The sequence below is a fragment of the Bidens hawaiensis genome, unplaced genomic scaffold (assembly GCF_021521415.1).
Source record: "Bidens hawaiensis isolate Kalapana, Puna unplaced genomic scaffold, B.hawaiensis_p1.1 tig00057979_1, whole genome shotgun sequence".
Lineage (NCBI taxonomy): Eukaryota > Viridiplantae > Streptophyta > Magnoliopsida > Asterales > Asteraceae > Bidens > Bidens hawaiensis.
Window position 1 is genome coordinate 1 of NW_027500468.1, and position 6,206 is coordinate 6,206.

Consider the following 6,206-nt stretch of genomic DNA (forward strand, 5'->3'; position numbering starts at 1 on the left):
GGATGGTATGCTGTGCTCATATCAAGACGGGTGCCTAGTGCGCTTTGCAGCGACTTCCAAAAGTGCGAAGTGAAACGAGAATCTCGATCAGAAATGATTGAGACAGGCACTCCGTGTCTAGACACCACTTCTTTCATGTAAACACGAGTCAGTCTCTCCATTTTGTCCGATTCCTTAATCGCTAAGAAGTTTGCAGACTTAGTCAACCGGTCAACGATCACCCAGATGGTATCGCATCCCGTCGGTGTCTTAGGTAAACCCGTGATAAAATCCATTGAGATGTGTTCCCATTTCCACATTGGGAGTTCCGGTTGTTGCAGTAGACCAGATGGTTTCTGGTATTCTACTTTGACTCTGGCACAAGTCAAGCACTTGCTCACGTAGGTGGCAATGTCGGCTTTCGTGTTCGGCCACCAGTAAAGTGCCATTAAATCATGATACATTTTATCTGAGCCAGGGTGGATAGAATATCGGGACTTGTGAGCTTCGTCCATCACTAGAGTTCTCAACTCTCCGTATCGTGGAACCCAAATCCGGTTCTCAGAATATCGAAGCCCGTCCGATCTGGTTTCAAGTTGCTTTTTCATGCCCCGCATGAGTTCCGATGGAAGATTATCATCTTTCAAATCTTCGAGTTGCGCCTCGCGAATCTGGTCAGGTAAGTTGGCATGAATCGTGAGTTGCAATTCTCGCACTCGTCTGGGTTTATCTGTTTCTTTTCTGCTGAGGGCGTCGGCCACTACAATGGCCTTGCCAGGGTGGTCCTTGATGGCACAATCATAATCCTTAAGCAGTTCGACCCAACGACGCTGTCGCATGTTCAACTCCTTCTGATCGTAGATATGTTGGAGACTGTTGTGGTCGGTGCAAATGGTAAACTTGGTACCGTACAAGTAATGCCTCCATATCTTAAGGGCAAACACCACAGCTCTGAGTTCCAAATCATGGGTCGTGTAGTTCTTCTCGTGAACCCGTAGTTGTCGAGAGGCGTAAGCTATAACCTTCTCGAGTTGCATCAGCACACAGCCGAGTCCTTGTATCGATGCGTCACAATGTACCTCAAAATTTTCCGTTCCCTCGGGGAGGGCTAGAATAGGGGCGCTACAGAGTTTGGTTTTCAACAGTTGAAAAACGGATTCTTGCGCGTCACCCCAATTGTACTTAGTGCCTTTGTAAGTCAAAGCGGTGAGGGGTTGAGCAATCTTTGAAAATCCCTCGATGAAACGTCGGTAGTAGCCGGCCATTTCTAGGAATTGCCGCACCTCAGTCGGAGTCTTAGGTGCTTCCCAGTTTTTGATGGCCTCTACCTTACCGGGATCGACATGGATACCATTCTCGTTGATCACATGTCCTAAAAAGTGAACCTCGCGAAGCCAAAACTCACATTTCGAGAGTTTAGCATACAGTTGTTCCTTCTTCAACAATTCCAGAATTAACCTCAAGTGCTCTTCGTGGTAAGCCTCGTTCTTGGAGTAGACGAGAATATCATCAATGAAAACAATCACAAACTTGTCTAGGTACGCCTTGCATACTCGATTCATGAGATCCATAAACACGGCTGGTGCGTTGGTTAGTCCAAAAGGCATAACCGAAAACTGGTAGTGACCATACCGTGTTCTGAAAGCCGTCTTGGAGATATCTTCTTCACGCACACTCAGTTGGTGATAACCAGATCGCAGATCGATCTTCGAGTAGTAACTCGATCCTTGAAGCTGGTCAAACAAATCATCAATTCGGGGTAAAGGATAACGGTTCTTGACCGTCACCTTGTTCAACTCCCGGTAGTCGATACACATGCGGAAAGTCCCATCCTTCTTTCGGACAAACAAGACAGGGGCTCCCCATGGCGATGAGCTAGGTCGGATAAAACCCTTATCCAACAAATCTTGCAACTGAGTGGACAACTCCTGAAGCTCCGCCGGTGCGAGCCGATACGGGGCTCGTGCTAAGGGTGCTGCACCGGGTGTCAATTCGATTTGGAATTCGACTTGTCGTACAGGAGGGAGTCCAGGCAATTCCTCCGGGAAAACTTCCGGAAAATCTCGCACAACTGGTATATCTTCAATTCGCTTCTCCTCCGCGGGTTTCTCAACAATCTGCGCCAAAATTGCCGGATGACCCTTTCGTAGGTACTTTTGCGCCTTCATGAGGGTAATGACGCTGGTGGTCATGCCGCTTCTCTCACCTCGGACCGAAATGATCTCGCCGGAAGGGGTAGTAATATGGAATATCTTTCGTGACATATAATCTCCGCTCGGTTCTCGGATAACCAGTCCATGCCGACCACGACATCGAAACTACTAAGCGTAAAAGGAATAAGGTCGATATCAAAGACATGACCTGACAGTTTTAACTTACATCCCGCAAGTACATGCGTCGTTACTATAGTCTTACCGTCAGCTAATTCAACAGGAAACTTAGCATCTAACGGAGTTGGAGTTAAGTCTAAGAGTTGGCTAAAGGCTTTCGACACAAAACTCCTATCAGCTCCAGTGTCAAACAATACAGAAGCAAAACAATTGTTCACAGGGAACTTACCAGTCACCACGTACGAATCATTGCGGGCTTGACCCGACACAATAACGAAACCTCTTCCTTTGCCATTGCTTCCACCACTACTGCCACTTCCATTACTTCCGTTGTTGTCGTTCTGTTTCAGCTTGGGACAATCTTTCCTGAAATGACCTTCCTGCCCACATTCGAAACATCCCTTCGTAGTCATAGGTGGTTTAGAAGCACCCTTTGCCGCAATGTCTCCTCTACATTCCTTCGCCTGGTGACCCATCTTTCCGCATCTCTGACACTTGACACGGTCACATGGGCCAACATGATGATAGTTGCACCTATTGCACTTCGGATATTTCCCAGCATATCCGCTCGAACCCTGCCCGCTACCGTTGTTATTGTTGTTGTGACTCTGATTGTTAAAGTTCCGAGTGAATTCGGGCTTACGGTAGTGTTGTTGCTATGGGAGGTTCGAGGATGAGGATCTGGTGTTGTCAAACTTTCTCTTTCCGCTGCTCGGGTTGCTGCTGCTGTTGTTGTCATTACTCGGGTTGTCACGGGCTTTAGTGGTTGAACCCCTAGGTGGTAGCGCACCTTGGGTCACTGCTTGATCCGTCAGTTTGTGAGCTAAACAGATCGCTTGTTGAATCGTGGCTGGTCTGGAAGACGTCACCATGCCCTGAATTTGCGGTGCTAACCCATCGAGATACATTTCAATCCTCTTACTCGGCGGATCCACCATCCGCGGACACATCACAGCTAACTCGTGAGAACGGGTAGTGTAGGCTTCGATTTCTGAGCCCACCATCATCAGTGACCAAAATTCTGACTCTAACTTCGAAATCTCCTCTCTCGGACAGTACTCCTCTCGCATCATGTTCTTGAACTCCTCCCAGTTCATCGCGTTAGCCAGTTCCAATCCAAGGATCTGTACGTTCGAATTCCACCAAGTGAGGGCAGAATCCTCAAGTGTTCCAGCAGCGAATTTGACCCTACTGGCAGGGGGACAATTACACATCTCAAATGCCGACTCGGCCTTCTCAGCCCAACGCAGGAAGCCTATAGCTCCCTCAGTGCCCTTAAACGAACTGGGCTTGCAGTCAAGCTAATTCTTGAAAGTACACGTTCCAGTTGGACCTCCAGCTTGATTCTGAACGTGTGCGGCTAGAGCTGCCGCCGCATGGTCATTCAACAGGGTTTGGAGTTCTGCTGCGGTTAAGTTGATGTTACCGCGACCGTGTCCAGTGTTTCTTCCAGACATCTAGGTGTTATCATTCTCAGATGTCATCGTCTGAGGACACCTCTGAGTGTGCCTCCGGCTCAGCCGGTTCTTCCTCCGATTCCTCTTCGGGTTCCTCCCCGGGATCTTCCTCGGATTCTAAGTAATTTGCGTCTGTAAGATATCGCATCGCTCTAGAGCTATCTCTGTCCGGGATCTCGCCACAAAAAGTTGCTCTTTCAAATCTATCATCTCGGGTTGCATCTTTCTCATAATTTTCATCTGTTGATCACTAGCCTCTTGCATTTCCTTCATTGCCGCTGCCATGCGGGCAATCTCTTCCTTAGTCTCGGTTCCGTCTTTTAACAGTCCAGAAACGTTCGCTTTCGTATAGCGCATGTAACCCACATCACGCTCCAAACATGAAACAATAGCTGCGAGAACTCGCTCTACAGGATCGGTTATGGGTGGTAGGGTGTTGGGATAAGCAGGGTGGTTCGGGTGAGATAACGGGGGAACTTGTTCGCGATAGACCATACGCCTAATCATGTTAGGGTACCAATCCCAGCTAACGTCGTCTTCGTATATGCCTCTGGATAGGCGGTACCTCTTCGGTGCGGGAGCTTCGAGTTCCGGGACTACTCGGGGTGGCGATGCGGTAGGTAACTGCGGTTCCTTCCCGTGAGCATGAGTCATCGGATCAGATGATGATGAGGGTGGCGTCGACATCCCTACAGGTAAGCCGTGTATGCGCGCGTATGAGTGAAAGAGGTAAAGAGATAAGACTACAAGACTACACAAACCTATGCAGTGCGTATCATTATAACTAATGGGTCGTCGCGGTTATAGTCTTGTATGCATGCAGCTTCTAGTTCGCTATAACAAGTGGCTCTGATACCAATCTGTCACACCCTCAAAATCCACTAACGGAGTTTTACCGTCAGAGGGTGTGAACGAACAGGATCGGAATCATTAGTTATATTCAAACCATAAAACAAAGTTTCAAAACCATGAAAACGTTTACGAGTAATTAAATGCGGAAACGTAAAAACCATAAAATAAATGTTGCGTCACGCAGGACGACTTAAACCCAATGATAACAGTTTTAAAATAGTTTGCATAACAAAAACGTTTTCAATCAATGCATGATCCTAAACCGCGCGCCCTCCTCGGCTACCTGAGAATAACATACTAAAAATGTCAACACAAGGTTGGTGAGGTCACAAGTTATATAAAAATAAAGCGTTTAGCGTTTGCGTTCAGCTTTTTGCGTTAAGCGTTTTTTTGCGTTACAGCGTTTTGCGTTACCAGATAGTGTTATGTCAATTATATATCTATAGGTAGCTAGCCTATAAAATAAGTATCACTAAGTGTTCGACACCGAAGCTGACTGTTTATCATTTGCCTTGCCACCAGGTCATCCAGACCATGGTATGTGTTTAGCCAAGATTACACCCGCTCGACCTCCAGTCGAGTTTAGCGTTGGGTGGGGTTTGTCAAACCCAGTAGTACTACTCAACAATGACTCGCTATTATCCAATATTAAACGGTTCGATGTGAATGAAGGACTTTAGTTAACGCGTTTTCCACTTAGTCTTTACAAGTGATATATAATCTATATTAACAAAATCTTAAATGCGTTTCGGAGTATGTTATCTCCCCCAAGTGAAAAGCGTTTAAAAAGTTTAAAAGGGGAAAGTGAAACTCACTGTTTGCGAAGAATTTCCCAAATTAAATCACCAAGATGCGCGTCACAGAAAAACTCTCTCTAGCGTTCTAAAACAACAAAGAGATTTTTCTAAGTGTCGGAATATTATCGAGTCTCTAGACACGGCACATAATACCTATGCACATAACATGTTTCGTGTTTCGTTTGTGAATCGTGTGTGACTTTAACAAATGTATTTGTGATACGTTACATGTGTAAGCAATTATATACGTGTCATGTATTCATAAAGTACATCACTAGCAATTACTCCATGTAAGGGCATTTTGGTCAACAAATAACAATTAACTAGCCATTATTCCCCATGAGGGCAATTTGGTCAAATCATGACAATCAATTAGCAATTATTCCCCGCAAGGGCATTTTGGTCAAAACATAACAATTATATAGCAAGTATCATGTTTCATGCATTTTCACACAATTCAGCAGCTAGTTTCACCGAGACAGAAATTCTACTTGAGTTTCCAGAACATATTTTATTATATTTTTATTCCACATAGTTTTCTCACAATCATCAAATCATTACAGCAAACTCATAACAGTCAAATTCATGCGCAACAGAATGTTATTTGAAATTCCCGTTAAACGAAAAATCCAATAAATGCAAGACCACTTGGGTTAGGTTCCTAACTCAATGAGTCAACTTCCAGAAGTAGAACCAACCCAATTGGTCTCGTAGTTCATGAGATATAACCTTTACAAAACAACCTAACATCAGGTCTAACAGCTCAGCTTTGCACAACGTTTTTGTAAAAT